The following is a 26764-nucleotide window of genomic DNA, read 5'->3' as shown; positions in this document are numbered from 1 at the left end:
AGCATCGATCGCTTGCGTAGGGTGTGCGGGGTTCTGCCCCCAGTTCCTTGCTCTGATGCAGCTCCCATGGGGAGAAATACTTCGAAAACGAGTCTTTGATCCCACCTCAAGCCGGCCGAGTACCTTGTGCACCATGCCGTTCTTTGGCCAATCTCTGTTCTGTTATTCGTTTTTCTCCACCTGTATAGCATAGCCCAAAGGCATGTTTCTGGGCCCAACCTCTTCAACCTTCGTTACACAAAGGAATCCTGCTTTTTTTTTTTTAAGATAACCACTGGGTTTTCGTGAATAAATAGCTGTAGTTGCAGACAACATCGCCCCAAATTAAGATTAGGTAAATAAATACACGCCAGCACTGTGCTGTAGCGAGACTCCAACGTCATCACTCCGCAGTGGCCAATGAAAACACTATTTTCTTTGAAGACACCCAATGCGCCCTTTGGTGAATGTTTTTGGACGCGCCGTAAATAACAGTCGGGTAAAACCGTTACAAATGTGTGGCTCAGGCAACATTTTAGTGAAACAACAAGCCCGAAGCAAGCGAGCTATGTCAATGCCACCTAGATACCATTAAGGCCTGGTCTGTATACTTTGGTAACGGAGGAACTGTAGTCGGGAAAAGTCGCATAATCACATGACCTTGACGTTGACAGTGTTGGCCTACGTGACTGCCCCAAAGTGACATGGCGACCACCAGGCTTAACGCAGAAGTTTGACCTCTACATCTCCATCGAGGTGAAAACCGTGCATACCCGACGGCTCGAACTACCTGGTGTAGAGAAGTTTTCGCTTCAAAAAAAAAACGAGCCTAATCTATAGCATACAACGTCACGACCTAGCAACCTAGCTTGCCAGTATCTTTCTATTATGGGCTATGTCGTTTCGTGCTCGAACGCTGTTAATTCAGTGCTTATTTTTGCGCCGGAAAGTTTTGCGCGCTGAAGCTGCGCTTGTTATCGCGGATGGATGAGTGTCCATTGCATTTTTAGGAATTTCCTGCTTGGCTATTTTGGCCCGAATTTTCTCACAGCAAGCAAATCAACCACGGTTTAGGCCTAAATCACGGATGCGTTGGGCTGTGTGCGAGTGAGTGGCTACGAAAGCGAAGAAAGGAAGATGCATGATATGGGCTCCAGGGCATTAACCACCTTCCAAGTGAGGACAAAAGCGCTTCACTTTCCCGGCGATTGACTGAAATGCACTCCACGTGTTGCTTTGGCTCCTCCTACCCATAGCAAGTTAAAAAGAAAATAAAAAATAAAAAAAGCAGCAGCCGCTGTGTTTGATCCGATTTTAATAGGGAAATTGGCCACATAGAACGAGGAGTCCAATATTATACGGATGCTCAGAGCGTGCAGACCGATTTCCTACAATAAAACGACGATCGCAAAAGTGTCTTTAGTGTACCTATAAATTCTTCCTAGCAATACAAGATTATCACAAGGCTGGCGATGGAGAAAAGAGGTTATTGAGAAAGCATTGTGCCAGAGCAGCAACCCTGATCTTGCTATAGCCGCCGACCACCATTTTTCTCTTTCTATTAAGGGATAGCAGGGCAGCGAACCACTCAAATCCTTCGCTCAGCGGCTTCGGCTCTCCACCACCCGTTATTAACCTCGAAAAAGAAAGTTTTTTTCTTTCCTTCGCTCTCCGTTGAAGGCGCTCTGTTTACGAAAGCCACAGGCAGCAGCGGTCATCCCCCAACACGGCCGTGCCCACGAAGAGACTCGGGAAGCAAAGACGGATGTCCTTTCCGGTCGGAGGAAAACGATATGGTCTTGCATGGAAAGACAAGCAAGCAGAACAAGGGGAGCAAGTGACAAAGAAAAAGGGAACTTTTATTTGGAGATAAGGAAACGGTGATAAGCAAACCAAAAGGGCCCATCGAAAACTGCGAGCGCCGCAGCCATCTTCCGTCACCTGACATTCGGCGGAATTTTTTTTTTTTTTACTTTGCACTCCACTCCTTACGTGATACCCCCAATGAACTCTTTAATGTTATAAAACCGCGTATAGGGTGATGATGATGATGATGATGAGAGCGCTTTTCTTGATCGCTTTCTCATCACCTTCTTTAACTTCATTCAAACTTAAATTAATCTGTTTTCATCATCTTCAGCAAATGCGACACTGGACAAGCCTTTAGACTGATGATAGATACTGGTGGCAGTGGGCAGAGTAGGTAGTTGGGTACGAAGCAGGAGTGACGATAACTGCCGAAGCATTGAACGAAGTCTATTCTTGGACATGGTACAATATCACACGTCTGCGCGCAGGTTACTTTAAATGGCTGTCGAGAGCCGGACTGGACGCTTTCGTATGAACACAACACGCCGCGGCGCACACTCGCAAAGTATCGCAGTCGTATGGGCGCGCACACCACGCACTTTCTGGAGTAGCCACACTTTTTAGAGCAACCAGCTTAAGTGCGACAGCCTGAAGGCTTGCTGAGGACCTAATTTGTCGCCAGATAAAGTGTCTCTCTCTCTCTCTCTTCTACGTCGCAAAAAACGTTGAGAAACGCGAGGAGGACATGTGCCTCCTCCTTTTAGAGCGAAATCACTACTTCAAAAACCAAATCTTTAATTCGGGTTCTCCAGTTCCCATTCCCCGTCAAGTACAAGTGCGAGAGCGCCGCACAAAACTATATACAAGGAAAGCCTTTGAACAATAATACACACTCGCACTGTCCTGAGCGCACAGAAGAGTTTGGAAAAGCACTTCTGAGTCATAAACTACGTAGTCAAAACAAGCAAAAATACAAATAACGCAAAAACAGCAAACATCAGTTACAATATTTACGTCAGCCATTTCACTTATACAAAAATAATTTATGAAACTCACGAGCAGAAAGGGGTATTACGTTAGTACCCATGTGATGAAAGTTGTCCAGTGCTTTTGGAAGTAAATAACGCAAGCTGGCATCGCCGTAGTTGGTTCTGGAATATAGCCTTCCAATATTCTGGATGTCGTGTCGGATATGTGTATGAATTGAGGCGGACGTTCTGCTAATCGTGTTATAAAATTAGCATTACTTTTTGTTTCATTTCGTAGTGACTTGGACAGGCGATGGTTATAAATATTGTTCATTTTGATTAAACCAAATTTTTGAAGTAAAAGAGCTACAGGGTTGTCTGTCGTAGAATTTGCAATCACTCTTGCAATCTGATTTTGATGACGCGTCAACTTCTCAATATTTGTAGAAGTAGTGGTATACGCCATATTAGAAAACAATATGAAATATGCGACTAAAAAGAATGAATGGTAAACTAGAAGCCTTGCTGATACCAACTGTTTTTGCTCATTTATGTAATATCATATCTATGTGTTGAGTATTACGTATAAAGTTTTGATGTTATTAGCTATTTCAGTACCTTGAGTCGCTTTGGGACGTTAACCCCACAAACCAAACCAATTAACTATTTCAATGCTTTTGCCATTTAAATTGAGAGAAAAATTCTGTGTAAGTTATCGGCCTTTTGCTCGGAAAATAACAGCTTTGATTTTTTTTATGGTTGATAAGCAGCCGTTTGCAGGCTCACCAGTCCGGTAGCTTTATCAAAATCCCATTCACTTCACGAGGTCTAACCGTCCCACCACTCTCTGCGTGCGTCGTCGCCCTTGGTTGTGAGTTTTCCAATCCTAGCACATACCAACAGCTCACCCGTAGTCTTTGTACAGCACAGTGCACTCATGTCCATCCAAGTGTCACCTTGACGTGGAGGGCATGACCCTCGAACCCATTGAGGATACTTTTGGCGGATGTTGCCGTGAGACATAGCCAGGAACTCATTGGTCGTCGGGTTGTGTGACGTTACGAAGTCATAGGTCACGGGCGAACTGGCAGGCGCTGCCAACTCAGGTCACACCATTGAAAGGGGAGGGCGAGATCAGAACACAGCCTTGCAGGACAGTTGGATCCAAAGGTAGGCATGCTGTTTTCAGGCTGCGTAGGCACGTTTAGTAAGCCTTGGTTAAATCGGGGGCTTATACCTATGTCGATGATGGCAGGTGACATTGATTGGCACTGAGTGGCCTGCGGTTTCTGTGGAGCCGCCTGTCTTAAAGTTATTTGTCTTTGCGTTTGCTGACGTTAAACATGTGTGTACCGTCAGCAGTGACTCATATGTCACGTTTTTCAACCGCATAAACTCGAGTGATGTACAGGGGGAAATTAGTCCGCGCCTGAGATACGCCGTGCTAAGCGGCGTGAACAACCGCAGCTGCGCTGCTTGACAGGCCAATGAAATGGGCTTCAACGCAATTCGCTTTCACATGAGCACTCCTGGGGCCTATGTACAACCAGACGAATGTACTTAGTACGTTGCACATGGAATACTTCCGCCGCACGAATAAATCAGAAGAAATCGGAGGGAGCTTTTTGAGGTGCGCCAAATAGTTGCGGTGGAGATGCCAGAATTTGTCTACCGGACATGCAAAAAATTAAAACATCGTTCGATATGTACCAAGAAATGACCCCCCCCCCCTTTTCTTTTTTTTTTTTTTAGCTAGAGTTTCGAAAGTTCATTCTCATTTTCTTGGAGCTGGTTTCCAATGCATCGGTTGCACGCATATTCCTGAACAGTTATTACTACGCATCCAATTCAGAGGGAAAGCTGTCGTTTCTTCCAATGAGCTAGCACGGCTGTCCGCACGAAGCCGAGCTGCATCGGACAACGTTGATCTGTCGGAATGGCGTAGTACGTCTGCTGCCTGTGTTCCTGCGAAAGCTCCCAAAGCCGCCAATAGACTCCCTGCTTCCTTTAGGGACTCCCGAGTGCATCGTAGAGTCATGCAGGGCACGAAGTCGGCGGCGACCTGAAGGAAGCTCATCTTGATTAGTCCTCGGGAGACTTCATGCCACCATGGTCGGGTGGCGTGGCTAAACGCACTAAAACTCGGGGGGTCGCTTATCGGTTAGGCTTATCGCGGTGTGGAGGACCGTACCGTGCGCGCTGGGCACGCTGCAGTGCGCATTTGCTGACGCATTCCTGGAGGATTTCGGTCATCCCTAGAGGCAGGACACCGAGGGCGGGGCATAGAAGGCACATCGACGGCCGCGATCAGTGAGGAACTCCGCCGTGTGATCCCTGCCCATCTCATTTTAGATGCGCCTTCCTTCACCAGGGATTACTCGCCGCTCCGTTAGATTCAATCTCGCCAAAGCCTAACTCCGTTGCTCCCTGCACGCTAACCACGATAGGCGATGCCTGCTTCTTTTTGTTTGCCTCACGCGTACCAGAAAAAAAAAAAAAAAAAAAAAAAAAAAAAACAGAAAAGGGAGCAAGGTGAATTGTCGTCGCTGAGAGCCAGATTGAGCCAATTTCCTCCCTTCCGCCAGAATTAAACTTGTCTGTCGGCTTTGCGTAACAACGCCCGAGAAAAGAGCAGCGGTGGAAAAAGAGCGAGAAAATGAGTGGAGCGCGCGCCGTGAAACGGCTGCCGAAAAGTCTTGCTCGCGGAAGAAGCCGGCGCGGCCGGCACTTGCACATAAATGAAGCCGGAGGACATGCTTTCCCATGCATTCTCCTAATTAGGCCCGAGACATGATTTAACCGGTAATCAGTGCGAGGAAGAAAAGAAATGACCCGGATTGCCCGACTGCTAGAACGCGCTGCGCGGGTCAATCAACATCTCATCTCGGCGGACAATTTTCGCCCGGCCTTTACTCCACTCTGCGCCCGGCTTTACAACGTCCCACTATGGGTGTTCAACGAGATTACTGATACTTGACCGCTGCGGACATGAAGTCTCTCACGCGTGCAACCATAGCTTTCCGGTTGGGCTTTACTGTATAACAGAATTTTTTAAATCAACGGAAGATATTATGATCATTCATTCATTTATAAGATTATTGGTATAATTGCTTGGTAACGTCGAGTTTTAATGCCGTAAGGGTGTCTGCGGCCAAACACATGCTTACTGGCCAACACAGGCGTATAATGTATTCATTTATTGATCCGAGGTGATTTCGTGGCATCAGAAAGGCATAAGGCGTCAAGCAGCTAGGGGCTACGAAAGGTTGATTGAACAGATGCATATGGAACTATTTACGTCACTACCGCTTAGGGTGAGATTTAAAGATGTCAGCCATACGCATCCTCGTTGTGGTCAGCCATTCATCTATCATATCGTTTCAAACGTTGCGTTCACTCTATGTTCAAAGTTATACTTTCAGGATTTTTAAAACAAAGGGCACTGTGCAAAAGTTGTTTTTGTGCATGGGATACGCTTCCAGGCGACGCAAACTGTACGGCTAATTGTCATCGTAATATCAGTTATTAACGTAATGAAATAATTAAACATTTATTAACTGTACAATTAGCATGCATGTTTATATTGAAAACTTAGAGACAGTGGAATTTGATGACTACTCCATTTCGTAGAACTTTAGAAACGTGCCTGTATCCTAAGGTATTTAAGCACATATATGTCATGTTTCCTGAGATATGCGTGCATAAAATTTCAGCCCAATGCGTCTAATTACGCCCGCAGCACTTGACAGCAAGCTTCTCCCTGGTGTGACGCAGCTGTTGCGTATGGTGCTTTGCCAGACAAGAACGTGGATTTACAGCCAATTGTGATAACTTTTTCATTCCTGGTAACCAATCGCTTAAAGAAACCACCCTCGCATCGTTACTTATACTCACAGACATGACTTGTTCTCGCTGGCCAAGGACGAAAACTAATCACCGTCGCCTGCCGCTCCACTTTGTTGTCAGTGCACGGGCGCGTCATGCGCAACAGCTGCGTCACACCAGGGAATTAAAAGCTTCCTGCCGACTTCCGCGGTTTCTTCTGCGCAGTTAGACGGACTGGGGTGAAATTTCAAACACGCATGTCTCAGACACTGGCGCGTCACTATAATTGCACAGGATAGAATAGGCATCAAATGTCACTATCCTAAAGTTTTCAGTACAAACATGCATGCTAACAGCAGTGAATACAATTAATTATTGTATTTAGTTAATTACTGATATACAAAAAACAGTTATCCTCACACTTTGCGCCCACATATGCCATGCACAAAACTACATTGAACGCGATAACGTTAAAGGCCCCGTTCACCAGAAAATCCGGCATTGGCGTCGTTGTTGTCGGCGTTGGCGGCGTTGTGAGCGAGAAATGACGAGCATGGCGCTGACAGGTAGTAGCTGTCAGTTGACAGGGCCGCACACTGATTGGACGTAGGGTTTACTGTAGTTCTTTTCAGTTTTTTTTATTATTTATTTTTTTTTTGTAAATCCTAAAAGTCTAACTTCGAACGCTCTGTATACAGGCGCGGCGGGCACGTTTTTTTTTTTTCTCTTTTCTTTTTTTTTTCTTTTTTGCAGCCAATCACTCGTCCATCTTTGTCTCAAAAGTTTTCCGGTCTCGCCGCCGCCCACGTAATGTTTGTGTGCGAAGCATGATTAACGTCGCTTGCAGCGAGGATATGTGCCCGCAGGCAACCGCGCGGCGGCGGTGAGAGGCTTTGCGAGGCCAGGCGGTTGGACTGGTGTTCGATATGCTATGTTTTCTTTTTCTTGGCGGGCTAGATGGAAACGAGGCGGGGAGGGTCTTGACAAGGGATATTGCTGCAAACGTTGTGATGCATGAAAGTGCACGGCGTACCCACGTTGCTTAAACTTTCATCAGAATCGCAGTTTTGCTTTTTTGAAGCGTTATGTATCTCCGGTAGTCCTATTTTGTTCTCCTCGACATTGAGATGCATGCAAACGCTGGGTAGAGAGCCCTCATTGTGGGCTGCACGCAGGAAAGGCCGTACCAAGCCTCTCTCTATTATTTTGTTTTATTTTATGGTATTGCAATCCACAAAAGCGAGCAGAGTGGAAATGTAACATAGCACAAAAGACAATCGCATCCAGCAGAATAAAGCAAAGTGCACTGCCAAGAGTTAGCTTTTTTGTTAGAGAAACGCAAAAACGTTTGCTGCAGGAGTACGAATACATTCTTGCACGCCCTGCTGGAGTAAGGTGTATTGGATCTAATTACTTTTTTAATTTAACATGCGATGCATATTAGGAGTACATTAATACAGACCACAACCAACCAGATGATATCATCAGTTGCCAATTGCGGCAACAATCATAAGTTTTGCTGTCTGTGGTAATAAAAATAGTTGTATTAGGTTCATTATGCACTTTGAATTATTCCTGTCTTGCGGCGCACGTGCCACATTCTTTGCATTGTCTACAATTAATTGTGTGTGTGTGTGTGTGTGTGTGTGTGTGTGTGTGTGTGTGTGTGTGTGTGTGTGTGTGTGTGTGTGTGTGTGTGTGTGTGTGTGTGTGTGTGTGTGTGTGTGTGTGTGTGTGTGTGTGTGTGTGTGTGTGTGTGTGTGTGTGTGTGTGTGTGTGTTTGATTGCGTGCGTGTGTTCGCGTTGGCAGCTTCTGCCAACTCACTCATATCATATCGTCTAGCAACGTCGTACAACGCCCAAAGTCAGCATAACACACTGCCAAACATCAACACGATTACTCTCATTCTTTATTCAGACAGGTAACGACTAGAATAACATACCTTCAACTTGCGCATCCATAAATGACACAAAACGTTTCAAAAAACGCGACAACTAACGTACTGCTCTAGTGTCTTCTACCCTTATTTTCGTTTGAGTGCCTATTGCACCTCATTGCTTGCGCTTATTAGTCGTTGTTTCTTTGATTTTTGCTCTTTGTAGCCTAAAGGTGATTCGCTTACTGACCTCATTGTTTACTCTTATTTTTGTAAATGTTTGCCCCTTCCATCTGAAATATATATGTATTATACCCTGATGGTACCACCAAAAAAAAATTAGCTGGGGCTTAGCTTTAGTTAAGCCCGGTAGGTTGCGAAAGCAATAATAGCATGGCTACGCTATAGTTCAGCTCGTAGTGTAGCCAATTGTGGTGTACCATGTTGACCGTGCGATTAACACAGGACACACATTGGAGTTCACTATTTCTTGACTGCTCAGTTACCACGTCGACAAAGAGTCTTCACTGTTCAAAGCGTCCATTACATTCCATTCGGAGTCGTCACCGGTTGAGGACGATTCAAGAGAAGCGCGACACGCTCATCTAGCTGCATCTTGAGCGCGCCGTCGAGCGAAACGCTGTTCCCGTTCTTCATCTGTCTCTGTAGCCCGCTGTCGTTTCCTGGCTTCATCGAGACGGCGTGACTTTTCTTTCTTTTTATCAGGATGCATAGCGAGTACCTCAGCTGAGCAACCGCGAGCATTTATATACCCATCGTTTTCCTCCTCCTCTCAAATTCGAGAGGAGAGGGGATAGCAGCGCCTCCACTCGGTAGCAGCTCGGCTCCAGCTGCAGCGCGCCGTGCCTACAGACCGCCGTCACCCGACGACTCGACTTAGTAGCCCATCTCTCGCAGCTGGTGTGACGTCACATTGACGTCATAATCTCCGCCGCCACCCGAAGACTCGACTTGGTACCCCATCTCTCGCAGCTGGTATGACGTCGCAGCCATCTGGGATCATTAAAGGCCAACGTGCCTACCTACCGTGGCTACGCGAAGGGCTGAAAATGGAAGTAGTATTGTTTTCGGAATAATAAATAAATAAAATCTATGCCTGGCTTTGTCATCTGCCAGCTATAACCTTCAAGAGACACGCTCGACATACTTCCAGGCGGCGAGGCCGACACCACCGGAAAATTTTTTTCGGCATAACGCTGTCGTGTTAAACGCCCGTAGTAGCGGTCTCTACTCATCATTCGAGATGGTGGCTCGGCGATGCCAGCGGCCGCACCGCTATAGCTGCGCTTGCTCCCGACACTGTCGCCTCGTCGGCGCTCGGGCATTCTTGTCAGTCAGCCGGATCCGCCCCCAAAGGCATCGCACATTCTGGAGGGCTAAGGTCACTCAAGTGCAGGCCGACGTTTGTCGCGAGAACTTCGCTGTCGAGTTTGGAAGCGGGCAGGATCCATGGCTGGTGCAACGAGGCGACGACAGAGGTGGCGGTCGCTTTCATTTCGGATACTGCTAAACCGCGCCGCATGCCTCCCTCGAGCCATCACGGAGTCCGTGCTTACGTCACAATTTGCGTCATCTTTCGCACTGAGTTTGAATTAGAGCGGCGAAAAAAAAAACCAACTTTGAATACAGATATCTGCCTCGGCATCAAATGCCTCTTTTGCTGTTTTACTTTTGAATCCCCTATTTCCTTTTCTTTCTCAGCCTCGATACACTATCGGTGCGGGGAATACTCAAATTACTCATCTACAATCGATTGGAGTCTCACTGAAAATCTTTTGAACGAGTGACATAAAAATCACGAACTGCCGTATTATCGGGTTTCGCTCGCATAAAAATCGTGATAGAGCTGCCCTCAGTGTCTCTTTCAAGGAGGAAGAACAGAATGGCTCAAAGCGGGCGCAGGAGTGCAGCTCTGACGAACGTTTTGCCTGCGTAGAAAGCGCCCTCTATACGAGGCAATCTTGTAAAGATTAGGCTAGTAACGATAGTGGCTTAGTTGCGCCGTAAATGCCCTTATTTAAGCGCGGAAAAGGATCGTGGCAAAATGCGGAGCTAAGGTGGGTGGAGGACGGGGAAGGGGGAGGCGTCATTCTCTTCTCGTCGAGTCTCTCGTGTCATCGGAGGCGCCTCGCCAGAGACTCAGCTGCTCCGAGAGCTGCAGCCCCGGGGTCGCTCCCCCAAATGGGGCGCTTCGAGGAGAAAAAATCCGCTCTTCTCCTTCTTGCTCTGACCGCGAGGCGTATTAGCGGAATTAAACAGTTCACTGACCCCCGGATAACTCGCCCCCTTTCGTGCGAATACCCGGTTTCATCGGACAAGTGTTCCACTATATCGGGCAACTCGCGAAAAGCACGCGGTTCTTTTCTCCCCGCTTTGCTGGGATACAGTTACAGAGGCACCAACGGCTCCCTCGGTGTCGCAGTGTCAGAGGAACACAGAGCTGGAGAATGGGCGTCCGAGAAATGTCCCTAATTTTGTTTATTTCTTCCATTCAAGTCTCCGGGCGAATGGGAAGAAATAAACGGAATGTATACAGTAGCACGCTGTGCGGTCGCAGCACACGGCCACATTACTTGTAAGGCTCAAACCTGACCTGTGCACAACTGTCGACAAGTCTTCGATATTGGGATCTTCGTCAATTCTGACTCATCGATCCCTCTTCGCGCGTTTACGTTTCTCCGAAGAAAAAAAAAACATTTTTTTTTAATACGTTAAAACCCCGCGCGAAGCAGGCCCTACAGTGAACGCGCAGTCTCATTTTCTAAGATTGAAGAAATGTCGTCCTGATATGAGAATAAAAATGCGATTGAAAACAACATGCACGCGTGTATAGATGGACTCGGCAGCGCGCACATTCCTTTCTGAAAAGAGCGAGAAAGCGTTCTAATTTTCCCCATAGATTTGGCACAGATAAACAGGGAAAAAGAGTCGTACGTTTGCTAAAGAGATTGAACCCCAAGAAAAAAATAACTAAAAAAGAACTCAGGGAAAGAGGAAATTGAATATGGCCCTCCTCTGCGAATCTTGCGGCACTTATTCTAAATCGTAATATGCAGAGCTATTAATAGTAATACTAAGGAACATCAATTTCTAGCCGTGTAGCTTCTACGCAGCTGCACAGCGTGGCTACCTTCGCTAACTGACGTTATTAACGCGCTAGTTTGCAGTATTAACAGATTATATGACTCACGCTTCAAAGACAGTGAAATGTGGGCAGCGACAAGTATCGCACAGGTACCGACCGCTTGGTGCGGTTCCGAAAGTCGTTCTCCGGGTCCCGCAACGAGCCGCACGAGACGGTGGACAGGGGACCAGGAGGCACCCCTACCGTGTGTACATTAAAAAAAAAAAAAATAATAATAAAAAAATAAAGAAAAAGAAGAAAGAAAGAAAAGAGAGAGAACACGCTTTTCCGCATGACATTCGGACTTGAGGAAGAAAGAAATCTTCATCTCTCTCTTTCTCTTTTCTTTCCCCATTTTTTCTCCTCGCGCTTCGTGGTGCACGGTCACCGAGGCGGAGAAATACGGTCCGGAATGGCCAGGGTGGCGCTTGGCGCGACCCGCAGGGTAATAAATACGCTGCGCCGATTTTCAAAATGGCGGGCCAAACTCGCAGGCGTCGGAGCGTGTCGCCTCTCCATCACGTCAGGGTCTGGTGCCAGAGCCCCGCGAGCGCCCAGATCGAGGCACAATTTCAAAAACTCCTCGCTCTGACCATTTTTATTCCGCTCTAGCCACGGGCTCATTGCTATGGCCAGAGCGGGCCTGCTCCCACTCGCTCCCAGGAGACCCTCCTCTTTCCCCGCTGTTGGACCTGCCCTTCCTCCCTCCCCGATTTGAGGCGTTCAAGGAAGGAAAAGTGATCTAGCCCGCACGAATGCTTGGAGGGACCCGCCGATGGGGCTGGTAGCAGTAAGCGCGTCCAGGTTGGTTGGTCTCCTGGGGACTCCGGTTTAATGGTGACGGACGCGGCTGCTGAGCCAATGCGCAGCGTCAGCTTCAAGAGCGCCGGGTAAGCTTTTTTCACGCCGCGAACCCGGCTGAAATAACCGACCGCGAGCGGCGCATTCAGCGTTCAACGATTAGGCTTACACCAGCGTCTCCCAACCACCTTCCAAGCAGCCGTCTTCCGCCCTCGCTAATATTCGACAGAAGCCGTCGTTCCGTGACCGCGCTCGAATCGGCCAGGTATCGAGGCACAAATTGACCGAGTCATCTCGCGCGTCCAAGGTTCCTCACAGCTCAAGCCGTACGGGATCCCTCCGGACTACCCGTAATTAGACGTATGCAAAAAAGAAATGAGGAGCGCGCTCTATTTTACATCGTGCGGGCCGTTATCGTTGCAGAACGCCCGCGCTGTTCCTTCCGCGCCCGGAGAGAGAAAGCAAGGGCGCGCATAGCTTTCGAAAATGGAACGCCCCAGAGTCGGCCCGAAACTCAGTCAAGATCCCGTTGCCCCACACGCCGGCTGCCGCCCCGAAGGCTTCTCTCTCTAGTCATCTTTCCCATCCGAAGCTTCCCCCGACCATCGCGGAGTCAATGGCGCGACCAAGCTTCTCTGCCGCGCGCGCAACCAAAATAGCCGCGCGGTGGCAGAGCCCGCGCAAAGGACGCTGACATCGGTGACATCCGTCGCAGATTTGGAAGCGCGCGCAGCTACTAGAAAAATTGCACGCCCAGATGAGCGCTCCCGAGGCCCGCTGCTCGCTCGGTAGAAGACGCGTCGCGAGAGCGGCACGGTTGGCCGGTCTCGCGATGGTCTGCGCGCTGCCGCAGACCGTTCGTCCCTCGCCCTGCCAATTAGGCCGCAGGAATGCTCGCGAGGACATCGCTCCGCCTTCTCGAGACGCGTCCCCAAACCGGGAGCCCCATGCACGAAGTGCACCGCTTTCGGCCTCCCGATTCCATTTGATGGTTCTTACTTCAACTGGAGCGCATTTAGACCGCACGGTAGAGAAGTGAATGTTTCGAGCGATGCTCAAGCGAGTATTTATATACTTGTCGCAGGATCATCAAAACATGCCACGTTGTTGCCAAAAAGTACACATAGCTTGAAACATAAATGAAGAGGGGCGGATGAGTTTAACATTGCGTGGGCGTAAGGAAGTTCTTCGGCATTCCAGTCCATGCCCGTTTCAAGAGCAGCTGCTGCTGTTCGCAGTCGTTCGGCATCGAACCACGTGTGAAGTTTCCTTCTAGAGCCCACCTAGGGCGTGTTGGCGACGTGCTTCATTTGTTACGAGTCATTACCCACCGCCTACGCGCAGCTTCTTCGCAGCCGAGATGGCTCAATATAGCGCACACGTGAGATTAGGAGCGCCTCGTGGGCTTCCTTGCAAAACGGAGTCGCGCGAATGCCGAATCCTTCATCGTACGTCTTTGTAAAGATGTATGTGTGAAAAGTAACCGAGCACGTGTCACGTGCGGCTGTCCCTGAAAGTGAGACGTATTCTGCGCAGCCAAGTCATGTTCAAGCAATGATTCGTGCGCAGCACTGAAATTGTTACTACCGATTGATTCCAGTAAAACTTTACTGCCTCCACTGCGCACCAGTTATATATCTGTTTAGGTGCTGTTTAATGTACTAGTTCAAGGGACCAGTGTAGCTTTATTCGGAAATGTCTACCGGGGCACTACGATGTGGCCACGTTTCATCTACTGTTCCTACAATTGCGATACTTTTGTAAACGATGAAAAGACAAATGATTCGTTGGCTGATCGGATCAGTAAGGCCAGCCGAGAGACTTGCTGATCGCATGTTTAAAAGAGAGTAGGAACGCAGCGCCCTGGGTCTCTGCTCTAATCTTACCATCTGGACGTCATGGACGCTTCGTGGCAAACTGAGTCGCTGTGTTTCCGCTTGTGCTTCATCGGGCTCGCGTTCGAACCCTAGCCCCCGTCATGTGTCGAGGAGCACCCCATCCCTGCCATCTCAAGGTGCCTAGCTCCGGTCTCCTTTCGAACGATAGGCCCTGTCTGTGCCTTTCCGAAAAGGATACCTGCCTGCTGAGGCGTTTGACGGGTGACGCGTCCAGAAGTCCCGTTTCGTCGATCCCCCGGCTCGGCTGCTCTTGGAGCGTAAATGCATAAAAGAATGGAAGCATCAGTGCAGATACCAGTGATTGATTGATTGGTTGATTGACTGACTGGTGTAATTCAAAACATTATAGAAGGGCGGATTTTCTAAGTGCATTAACTATAAAAAGTAATTTACAACCTTCAGCTGCAGTAAGAAGGAAATTTAATAGTGTTGCTTCATGGTTATATCTCAGAAAATCTGAAGGCATATCTTCCCGATAGCGAGAAATTAGCGAGCACTAAAAAAACGTGACATATACACATGAGCATTCCATATAGCCCGAATTTTAGCTCGAAGCAATAGGTTTGAGTTCAGTTTTTTTTCCCGAAAACTGTCGCGGAGTGGAATCTCCTTTCTTCGGTCTGATGTCAATCAAAGTATTTCATGAACAAGTTGGAGGATTTTTTTCTACCGCTCCTATAGGCAACCTGCACTGCCAAGGCGGCGCTGCAATTGTTCTATAGCTCGCTTCAAAAATGCGCCTGTCAGCCGCTTGGTTCGTTTGGTTTGTGGGGTTTAACGTCCCAAAGCGGTTCAGGCTATGATAGAGGCCGTAGTGGAGGACTCCAGAAATTTCGACCACCTGGGGTTCTTTAACGTGCACTGACATCGCACAGCACACGGGCGCCTTGCTTTACGCCTTCATTGAAAAGCGGCCGCCGAGGCCAGGATTCCATCGCGCGCGCGCCCTTGGGAACAGTTGTCGAGCGCCGTAACCACTGCGCCACCCCGGCGGGGCCGCTTGGTTGGTGATAAACGACCGAGCATATTCAGCATTATTATAGATACGCGTGTGACAGATAACGTCCTTGTCCAGGCGCTCTCGATGTAGTCCAGTTGTCTGACACACACCATGTAAAGCTTCGACAGAGCATGCAGTCTGATTCCTGTAATGGCGTGAAAACGCCGCCTCAAAAGTACTTGCTCTTCTTGCTATAGCGTTAGGGCGCGGCGATCGACGCAGCTAACTTAATTGCAGGTTGCCTATAGTGCTGGTGTTGCGATGAATCCTGTAAGTGTATTGCGGCTGATGGTTTTATGGTTAGTTCAGTCCTCAGGTAAATTGAAGTGCAAGCGAAAGACGGTCCACAAGGAAGAGGCAAACACAAGGACAGGCGCTAACTAACAACTGCTTTATTCTTCATGATAAATGCTCAGCCACCATGGCACAAGCAGTTTTGCTCTGCTTGTGTCATGGTGGCTGAGGGCATATATATGCGTTATCATGAAGAATAAAGCAGTTGTTAGTTAGCGCCTGTCCTTGTGTTTGCCTCTTCCTTGTGGACCGTCTTTCGTTTGCGCTTCAATTTACCTGAGGAATAATGCACCAACTAGCCCCAACCGAAATTTTATTATAGTTCAGTCGTGTACCGCTCCTGCTTGGGTCAAATTTAGAGCTCGCAGTATGCGCCAATAAAATTATCTTGCACTTTTCGAGAGCCTTGTCACGCTCACAATGCTCCGCTGAAAAGAGTCCGGGCGCTGTTACGACTGCCACTTCCGTAACCAATGTTCGATTGTTCGCAACACTAGCTGCACCGCGCACACCGGCCGCCTCGCCTGGCGCTCGCTAAGCGAATTACCGAGTCAGGAAAGGCGCTGTCTGAGTCACCACCAGATCGAGATCCCCGCTCGAGTATCGGCGCAGCTCCTGCCTGGAAGCAGGCAGACCGCAACGGCTGCCTGCTCCAGACAGCGATCCTGGTGCTCTGGGCGCACGCTCCGTACCATGCACTAGAGACGGCTAGCGTCAAGCGGGAGCCGGCTGGAATCATTACTTATCCCTATAGATTCACGCGTGCGCGAATTCTGAGCCGCCACCATAGCGATCGCTTTGCAACATTTCCGTGAAGTTTTGATGGAGTGTACGCCGCTTGCGGTTTGCTGCGAGCGCGCCTGTTGGTACGCAGGATGCGTGCGATCTGAGCAACGCACCCAACATATGCTGCCTACTTTAGCGTGCTGTTTGACATGCACTTATTGCGGCTGTAAAACGCCTCTATTTGTGGCTCTATTTGTGCCGTTATTGTGCATTTCTGGTACAGTGGAGATTATATGAATGGTTATTGCCGTGATCTTTTTGCAGGGATACCTGAACCGACGAATCCGAATTATGGTCACCATCAAACCCCGGCGCTGACAAGGCGACCTGGTAAGTTATCATCGAATTATTGCGCAAGGAGGGAATATGAGAATCAATCGTTCAATTAGATTGCATGCATGTCCCGACAAGCACATTCTTTTTCTCTAAAAGAGTATGCTTGTTCGAACATTATAAGCGAACTAGACTTTTTATTCGTTATGTGAAACAAAGCCTCATACTGCCTGAAAAAGAGGCACCTTGCCAAGTGTAACGCGACCCTATCCTTGACTTTGATTTTCTGCATGCACGGCTTGAAATAACTATTGGTTTCAGCGCTCGCAATGTACACAACAATCAATTTGAGCTCAGCGTTGGCCACCTATACCTTTTTGGCTTAGCTCTCTTCGAAGTGACCACGTAAAGGCTACGTACGTACGTCCAAAACGTGGCAGAAAATTAATAAGAAAGAAAGAAGGAAAACAAAAAGAAAGAAGAGGACGAAAAAAAAAACAATTACGAACTGGCGCTACAGGAGCGGCGCGAAGTATCTGGGATCGTCAATCTGTCAAACGCGTTTCTTCGCCTCGTGAGAATGTGGCGCAGACCGAGCGCTGCGTATAAAGAGTCAAAATACAAAACAACCACCGTAAAAGAACACCGCCGACAAACGACTGACGTGGATGAAAAGCGTTGACTTCCAGAGGCAGCGGGCGCGCTGAACAATGGCCTGTCACGAAGGGAAGCTGCACCAGCCGGTCAGACGGGGAACTCTGCTGCGGTGTGCGAAGGTGGTCTTGTCTGCCGCTGCGGCCAAGCAGGGTGGCAGTGCGCGCACACCCCCGCGGTTGTGCCACAAGCGAAATTAGCGTCGCTGATCGACGGGGGTTCGCTGCGCCACGTTAGCGCTCAGCGGTGTGCTCATATGCGCTATGTACGGCAGGCGCTCGATGTAAATAGAATAAAGCAAGGCGGCGAGGCTTTAAAATCGCGGGGTGCTTCCGATGCTAGATTTTCGTGCGCAGACCGTTTCGTCGACTTACACACTGGACAGCATTGTTCTTTCGCGATTTTTTTTTTTTTTTCGGGCCTAGATTCATCGCACTGGCTCCCCACGTCGGCTCCGGTTTACGACGGGGCCGTTTGCTTACGCATTTCGTGAGGCGGATCTAAGAGCTCCTAGAGTAACATACCTGCGCAAAAGTTGGGGCGAGACGCTTTGCCGTCTCCACAGCGTTTGTTTTCCTTCCCTGACACCGTGTTCCCTGCGAACCTAGCGTATACCTGAGCGCGTGACGTCAGCACTGGCATCTGATCCAGCGCTTGGTTTAGACATGCTATCGGAGTCTCGTTACTTGTGTGCAAATTGTGCTCCATGTGTTCGTTCCTGGAGTCCGCTGGATGCCGCGACTGCTTGTCACCAGCGGTCTTACCTTTCCGCTTAGCCATTCTAAAAGTTGCAGTAGCACACACTTCAATCGTCCTCTTGACTTCAGTGCACCAGGTGTATATTCGGAAGCAGCCTCTTAACGCGGTAGCGGAATGACCCCCTGTACGAAAGGTATCGCGGCCGCTAAATGATTCTCGGTGCGAAGGATATCACAGGATATCCCATGGGACTCATACCAAATATCGAAGTGTAAGGCTGGCATTTGCTGGATTGCTGGCGTTGGTCGGCTGGTTACCAATAAAGGTGGAGAGTTTGAAAAAAAAAAAAAAAAGAGGCAGAAAGATCGATTCGAGAAAAGGAGCAGACAGTTTTTATTTTATGGTTCCTGGAGGTACCAGCTTAGGTATACCAGGTCGAAAAAAAAAAAAAAAAGGCTTGGTTTGTAGGGGCTTAACGTCCCAAAGAGACTCAGGGTATAAGGGTCGCCATATAGTGGAAATCTCCGGAAATTTTGATCATCTGGTGTTCTTTAACGTGCCCCGACATTCCACAGTACATGGATGCCTTGCTTTTCGCCTCGATCGAAAAGCGGCAACTGCGGACGGGATTCGGTCCCGTGTCCTTGGGTTCTGCAGTAGAGCGCCCTAATCACCGAACCGGGAAGAAAAACTTGGGACGCTTATGCTCCGCCTAGGAGTCAATGCAATAGCGAAGGCTTTTCTTTTTTTGCTGCTTTAATTTTACTTTTTATTTTTACATTTTCTTTTTGTACGCACTACAACGCGTTCAGCAGGTGCCCCTCTGACGCGTCTGGTACCGCATACTGATCTGTATCTGTGTGGTGTTCTTTAAGCAGACATATAAATAAGATTAATAAAAAGCCCTTCGCGCCTTATGGTTTCGTTGCCCACCTGGCATGCACAGGGTCCGAGCTCGAACCTCAATGGCGGAAAATTTATCTTATTGGATTACATCTGTTTTCTGAAATACCCAATTAGAGGAACCTCCTCTACAATTTATGGTTGCATTTGAATCATCCCTCAATTCGTTCGCTTTATTTGAATGTGGGGTGTTTGAAATTCCTGCGCGAGGTCAGGTACGGTTGTGCGACAATATGACCTTGTAGATCAATCAGGAATTTTTCCGACGTGTTAATTGGCGACCGTTACGGTGACGACTTCTCGGCACAACGTGCCCAATTGAGTAAAACCTTGGGTAGCAGTTAACTAGGGCTATGACTTCGAAGCACTGTGCCACCGCAGTGATGATTCCATCAAAGTGAATAAGGTCGGTCTTTCGAGCACGCGTTATATACCATTTGTGAAAGATCAGTGCACGAGCAACGTCTTTAGCAGCTGCTTATACAATTATCTGAAAGTTCACGTTGTGGCGCATGCTGGCTTGTTTCGACGCATGTTACAGCGAACCGAATATGCTGTCTTTTCCCACTCGAAAAAAAAAAAGAAAAACAACTACAGAACCGTGTAAAAAATACGATAAAACAATTCTGTAGTTCTGACGTTTACGCCAGAAATTCTGTCTTAAATGCCAGAATTTTCCTTAGTTCTGTAGTACCTGCCAGCGGTACTCTTTCTCCGTAGTACTTTTCTGCAGTCTGTAGTTCTGTAGTACTTTTTAATTGAAATAACAAAAAATTCTGATTTTGAAAATTTTGCAAACTGCAAAAAAAAAAAAAAAAAAAAAAATGAGAGAGAGAGAGAGACTAAAAAACTGCGCAGAATTTTTTTTTTTTTTTTTTGTGATTACAGGAAACGCTACTTTAGTAGGCCTTCAGTGAAGCTCTTGAAGAAATTCGTGTCAGCATATGCCCACCTTAACGCGGGAAAGTCGGAATTCAAGCAGTGCTTTCTTTCAGCTCGGTTTAAAGCGCTCTGCAGGTGGAATGAAAATGAGAAAAAAAAAACGCATTCTTTTTTCGTTATTGAGAGAGGCCGTAAAGATGAAATACTTCATTGTGGAAGGAGTACGTGGTTGAACTCTTTAATTGTGTCGTTTTGCTCATGACTACGAGGAAGAAGGACAGAACGGCTTGACTTCAGCGAAAGTGCTTGAAATCACTCGAAACAAGGAAGCGACTTGCATTAACCCCCCCCCCCCCCCCCCTCCCAGTTTTTAGCCTCTGGCGTTCCCGGTGGTAGGTTCGACGTTCGTAATTTCATACCGCGCTGCACAATAACTACTCCTCCTAGTTCTTCACCACCGGGAACTTTGAAACGGTCGGAATTCTTGTCAAAAAATTTCTTCCAGCTTCAAAAGCGCTACCCGCCGCTTATGAAGTATAGTATGTCCAATTGGTGGAGAAAGAGAAATAATTAGTCAGGCGCCACTTGCTCTGGCAGGAATGCTGTTTGCGTCGGTTCTGTAAATGGACAGCGACGAACTATAGGAATGGTTCGTCGCTCTGGAACAGTTCGTTGCTTTCGTTTAGCAGGGCAGATGACCAACCAGAAGTTAACTTTCACCGGTACACTGCGATCAATCGCTAGCTTTTATTCTGTCAGGTTTAACTTTCAAGCTAGATTTTTGTTCGTGGAATGCTTTCGGCCACGGTAAGGTCAGGGTTTAAATTCCAAAGGTCTAGCCAAGCTCGGCATTTGGCCTCGGGCCGACCTTGGCCAGGCTGTCGAAACTTGTCGATCTATTCACGTCGGCGCGGTGGCCCAGTAGTTAGGGCGCTCAACTGCTGTACCCAAGGACGCGGAGTTGAATCCCGGCCGCTGGGGTCGCTTTTCGATGGAGGCGAAAAGCAATAAGGTGCCCTTGTACTGTGCGATGTCAGTGCATGTCAAAGAACCTCAGGAGGTCGAAATTTTCGGAGTCCTTCACTGTGGCGTCTCTTGCATCCTGAGTCGCCTTGGGACGTTAAACCGCGTAAACTAAACTGAACCAAACCAAACCACTGGACACGCGCAGCAGACTTTGCGAGTGGTGCAAAGCGAGATAGCCAAGTGATAAAAGAATTCAGAGCTACGCATTAGGGAACAGCAGTCGCTAGCGCCTTGCAGTTGCCATCATGGTTTGAGTGATTGTGCTTAATAAGGCTACACGCACTGTACAGACACGATCACGTTCGTGTAGACCACTCGAGCGGTGCTCTGCGGAGGAAATGAAGCGACATTCTAAAACAAGCAGCAACTTCCGCTGATAATACTTGCGCTGGAGCTCAGCCCAGTAGATACAACAACCGCACAGCCACCAGCGGCTTGCCCCTATACAAAGTGTGTGCGATAAGATTTCAGCTCATTTCCTTCGCAAAGCACCACTCGAGCACTCAAGTGTGGTCGGATCTGCACTGCACGCTGAGGAGGGAAATAATGTGATTAAGCCGGTTCTATTATATTTTCGGCAGCCAAGGTCCCATCGTTGAAGTGATATGCTCCATCGGTGCAGTTATGAAGTGCCATCTTCAGAAAAAAAAAAAAAAAAAAACTGACTTGTTTGGACCTGGCGTGTTTGGCACAGTGTTTTGTGTTCCGAGAGTAGTGTAGCTATGCGGAAAGGCTTTAATGACACGCAAGAGGCGCGCAAGAAAAGCCCTCCGACTTATGTCGTGTCGCGGGGCCGTCGGATGTGCGGTGTCGTTAAAGGCACCATTGATCTAACACATCAAGGACGCCGAGTAGCAGCCACCGTGAGTGAAACATGCTCCGCGATCGTCGCCTCCCACGAAGCACTCTTCGTCATTCGACCAACAAAAACTTGCTTCTCTCTCGCGGACGCCTCATGAAGCGTACCGCACGCGTGAGCACAATGCGACGAATGCATAGGACTGTATTGTTGCGGCACGGGTGTTGTATAGTGCGCGTGTCATCATTGTGTCGGCTGACACGTGCTTTCCGTTTTACGAAGTACTCTTGCGCACAGGCACGAAACCTTCCTGTGCGAATTTACTCTCGGGAATACGGTATAGTCGAGCTTGTTTCTAACGAAATGAAGGGGTTCCGATACTCGTTCGTTATATCAATTGCTTTGTTATAGCCGAGGGAGAAGTCGGCTACAACTGCTCACGTCAACACGTGCTTATCAAACAACATCCAGTCACTGAGTGCTCAGACAGTCGTGGCCATAGTGCTTGTGTTTTCAGAGCAAGTGAGAACGAGCACCCCCCCCCCCCCCCCTTTATTATTATTATTTTTTTTTTTACTGGCTTAAGTCGACTTCATCGCACAGAGCATGATGGGGCTAAAATATTGGAAGACGTCTTTTCCTTGCCTACAATTTGCCTCGATTTCTTGAATGAACCCGAAGCCGATCGATACGGCCCGAGGCACGGTGGAAGTGGGTTCAGCCAAATGCAGGCGCGCGACAGTTCTGCCCCTAGTGCTTCTGCTGGGGGTGCACAATGCAGTTTCGAGCACACTGATCGGAACAGTTCCACTACGCAGTTTCATTGCAACGCAGCATTTTCTTGTGGAGGAGAATGAATGCTCCAGACCGATGTCAATTAGTGCTTTGATGACGGTCACTTTTTTGGGCCCGGAAATCTCTTTCGTTTCGGCAGCTGTCACTCATCTTGGCACTGTGAAACTCGCAGGCCTTCGGTACAGTCAAGTACGATAAGCACTCTGCGAGATGGTCATATCACCGTGACCACAAACCCTAAAACAGGAACTCAACTGCCGACGATATACCCGGTGAGCATAGCACGCTCAAATTGTTTGTTGAGTGAGGAGGTTTGGAAAATGTATCAAGGGCGGGAAGAGGAAAAAACCTTGGCAACTATTTGTAGGCGAGCGGGAAACGCGCTGCTCGAGATCATTCAGCGGGCGGGCCGCTCACTCGAGTTTCAGCGCAGGCGGGCGCGCGGACTTCAATATTTTGTCTTGTCTTGACCAAAGGATCGTCCATATACATGCTGCATCCAAACCTATCTCGTAGCGGGAAAAATTTTGCTCGTGTATAGTGTGGTCCAGAGTCTGTTATGCGCGATTTGCCTTATCGAATGGCGAAGAACTGTTGCACACCGTTATCTAATCGATATACTCCTTAAGATATTGTTTTACTGTTGTTGGCAAGACTCATAAAACAATGAGTATTGCGAGCAAGATAACATCCCGCGATTAAAGTCAAGTGTATCTTTTGTCAAGCCGCGCTATAGATGCAAACAAAAGTGCATATTTTGTAGCTTCATTTTTTTTTTTGCTGATTTTCAATTAATTTAAGGTGGCGGAGTGCTGTTAGGGGTGGGTGATTAATTGCGATATTACCGTATATATATTCAGAGTGAAATGGCTGAAGTCAATTCGTCTGATGTTCGTTATATTTTTTCGTAGGAAAGCTTTACTTTCCAACAACGAGGCATCAGATATGTGGTCCTCCATCAGAGCTTCCAAAGATAATAGTTATCCCTTTGATATATTCTTTATTTTTTAAAGGTAGTTTTGTTATAGTTTGTTTATAACTATGGTAATGACATAATTATGCCAAAATTTCCTCATTCCCACCCCAAAATTTATAAAAAATGCGAAGTAGAAAGATATTTTAAACCGACATTTAGGTCAAAACCCCTCAACAGAATAAGATAAATAACTTATGGCTTCTCGTTTCTAACATCTGACACTTAATACTTTTATACTGGAAGGCAAAATGTATACAGTTTCTGTACGTGAAACGGGAATCTATTTATGAAACCAAATAGGGGTATGAATTCCTGTTTCATACACGCGTCTTTATGGTGAGAGCAGTGGATATTGCCGCAAGCCATTCAAATCTTTATTCGTTCTTTCTTTCGTCAGCCGCCGGCATGTGGACTTATCACTCTGATTCCGGCGCGCGGATCAATTCTGCATTGTTTGTTTGTTAATGCTCGTTGTCGCGGGACGCAACTTTATCAGTTCCTTTGTCGCCCAAGATGAACCGAAATGTGTCTCGAAGATTCCGGCCACTCGCGTGTGTTTCTGCAGTGTTCCAGGTTGTGCCAGTAGCAGTTTGCGGCTTTATCTAGATGCTTCTTCGTCGCCTTTAAATTAAACGTTGACGGGTGCGACGGACATTCTTAGTTAGACGACCGATGAGCACGTTTGTTATCATCGCCGCTGTCAATTCGCTTAGTTCTTTGGCGGGCGCAAGTCAGCGCAATTAAGAGTTTCATTTAAGTGCAACGCCAGTGGCTTTGTGGCTACCGGGGCTTGTCATCGCTACATGTGTTATATATATATATATATATATATATATATATATATATATATATATATATATATATATATATATATATATATATATATATATGTGAAGGAAAGAAGCCAACAGTCGGCGAGGCCAAGGAAAGCGTTGGGGATGGTACTTGGTCTTTTTTTTTAATTGTTTACTTGGATAATCACAGAAATTAGTAACGTAGTGTTTATGGGAAAGGTAATTAAACACAAAGTAGAAGAAAAAACAACGTGCCGATGGTGGGAACCGAACCCACGACCTCCGAATAACGCGTCCCGTGCTCTTCCAGCTGAGCTACATCGGCCGCTGTCCCCCCTGCTACTTGCTTGGGTATTTATGTTGTCTGTATACGAACCTTGAGAGTGTTCACCAGCGCCACCCTCAACCATAGCGGCGGACGTAGAACGTCCTTTGTTACCGCCAGCGTCACGTAGAACGTGATCAAGAGCGAGGGCGAAAGCTGTGCTAGAACCCTCTTACGCTACCTATGGCTTCAAGACTGCCAGAACCGAGACCCCCGTAAGCTACAAGCAGATCAATTAAGGGGAAATGAGGGTGCTCGTTATAATACATGAAGGAAAGAAGCCAACAGTCGGCGAGGCCAAGGAAAGCGTTGGGGATGGTACTTTGTCTTTTTTTTTTTATTTTTTTGAATTGTTTACTTGGATATATATATATATATATATATATATATATATATATATATATATATATATATATATATATATATATATATATATATATATATATACACACAGAAATGTACAAAATTCTTAAAGGATAACTGCCTTTATATTAACTTCAGCTCTGAGAATACGTTGGGGCTACTGCGGACACCAAATGAGGCGTAATTGGAATCAGTTAATTCGCTATTTAATTAAATACGTTATTTTTTTTTTAATTTTTATTCTGCCCCGCCTTGGTGGTGCACTTGTTATGGCGCTCGACTACCGTTCCCTAGGATGCGGGATCGAATCCAGCGCAAGCACTGAGAGCGAGGGTAGCTATTCAAGTGTACGCATAGTTTTTAGTTGGTGACAGATGGCATTCTCGAGGCATTGCAGATGAAGCTATGTGATGTTAAGAAGATAGTGAGAGACCGGAAAGCGTGGCGTGACATGGTCCATAGGGTCACGAAGAGTCGGACACGACTGAACGCCTGAACTGAACTGAGCTTAAATCCATTGCCTATTAATAGAAACGCTCATAAAATTACGATAAACATTTTAAAACATTGTAATTGTCAAAAAATGTATGAGTAATATGAAGTGCCCTGTTGTCGAGACTACACACTCGCCTGCCGGACAAAGTGTAGTGAGTTCCCCAAACTCACTTTGCGCTGAGTGTGTTCGGCAGCGAGTGTCATTATAGTTCATCGTGTGACACGATGGGAATGACACTAAAGGCGAGTGCACTCGTTGAAAGTGACACTAAACTTGCTCGTCTGACCGGGGTATAAGATGCGAATAAAATACTTCTTCGCCAACGGTGGCTTTGAGCACAGTCCAAGGCAAACAGATAAGCTTCGCTTGCCACAGCATTAGACCACTGCGCAACCTCGGTAGCCGGTTTCGATTAAGTTCCAGTCTTTCACGATCAGCTTCGGGAGCCATCTTCCTTAATCTGTTCTAAAAATGTTACTCGAAAGGCCGGATTGGGTGGTATTCATTTTGAATGTGTGACTGTGTTTTGGCGCCTGGCCTCCAGGTGGCGCATGGAGAGGACAACGTTGGACAAGTGTATAGTATAACATTACTTGAAAAAGAAAAGACGAGAGGAAGTAAGGCGTCCGAGATCATGAAGATTCCGGGCGACATACGGCACATGTCACGGCTCTGGTTTGGATGCCCGGGTCGGAAATGTCAGGGTTTTCCGGGCAGATGCGCTAACCTTTCGGGACATACCTGTACACTGGTTCAATATAGGCTGTTCGCGCCATTCACACCAGTCGCATTCCCGAAGAACTACAGGATGATTTACACAAAGCTCTTCCCAAACTACATCCCACACCGTCACACTGAGGCGGATCCCTGATCATGCTGAAATACCAGGCAATGAGGTAGTGCATCGCCTCGCCCGCGAACTTTAACACTGGGCTTCTGGGATTCCTTGGCCTTACCCACCCACGTGGAACGCTACTCTTCACTACAAATAGAAATCGGTCTTCACTATGACAACATTACAGAAACTCTTCGTACACTTCCACTTCCGGGTAAATCCATCACTGCCACGCCAGATCCTTTGACGCATACACCTAAATACACTCTTTACTCCTGCCCGATAGTTTCACTGCCGCATCAGACATTCTTCCGCGTGACAGAATTGCCCTGAACCCTATGCTAACTTAGAACACTGTATTTTTTCCTGCCCTGCTGCAATTAAGTCACCTTAGTTACTTTCCAAACCTTTCTCCCTCAACGTGGCGGGCTTCGTTAGCCTCTGACCAGCTGAAAGACCAGTTGGCCTTGATGACCCTGGTCCAGGACATTCTCGACGCTTAATACTGCGTTTCATTATAGTTTTTTCCTCCTCCTTCTCCTAACCCATACTTCATTCCACG

General features: G+C 47.5%; 1 protein-coding gene across 1 annotated transcript in view; it reads left to right on the top strand.

The window, feature by feature from the left end:
* Positions 1–26764, top strand: part of LOC146201839 (uncharacterized) — a 112439-nt gene that overhangs the window by 34740 nt on the left and 50935 nt on the right. The window contains exon 2 of the mRNA XM_084587796.1: positions 16647–16712. The gene's annotated coding sequence lies outside the window, so the exon portion shown is untranslated. The remainder of the gene's footprint in view (positions 1–16646; positions 16713–26764) is intronic.

Source organism: Amblyomma maculatum, chromosome 1 (assembly GCF_055883805.1).
Source record: "Amblyomma maculatum isolate TAMU_Amacu chromosome 1, ASM5588380v1, whole genome shotgun sequence".
In the NCBI taxonomy this organism is placed as follows: Eukaryota; Metazoa; Arthropoda; class Arachnida; order Ixodida; family Ixodidae; genus Amblyomma; species Amblyomma maculatum.
This window is presented reverse-complemented; position numbering and strand designations above follow the sequence as displayed.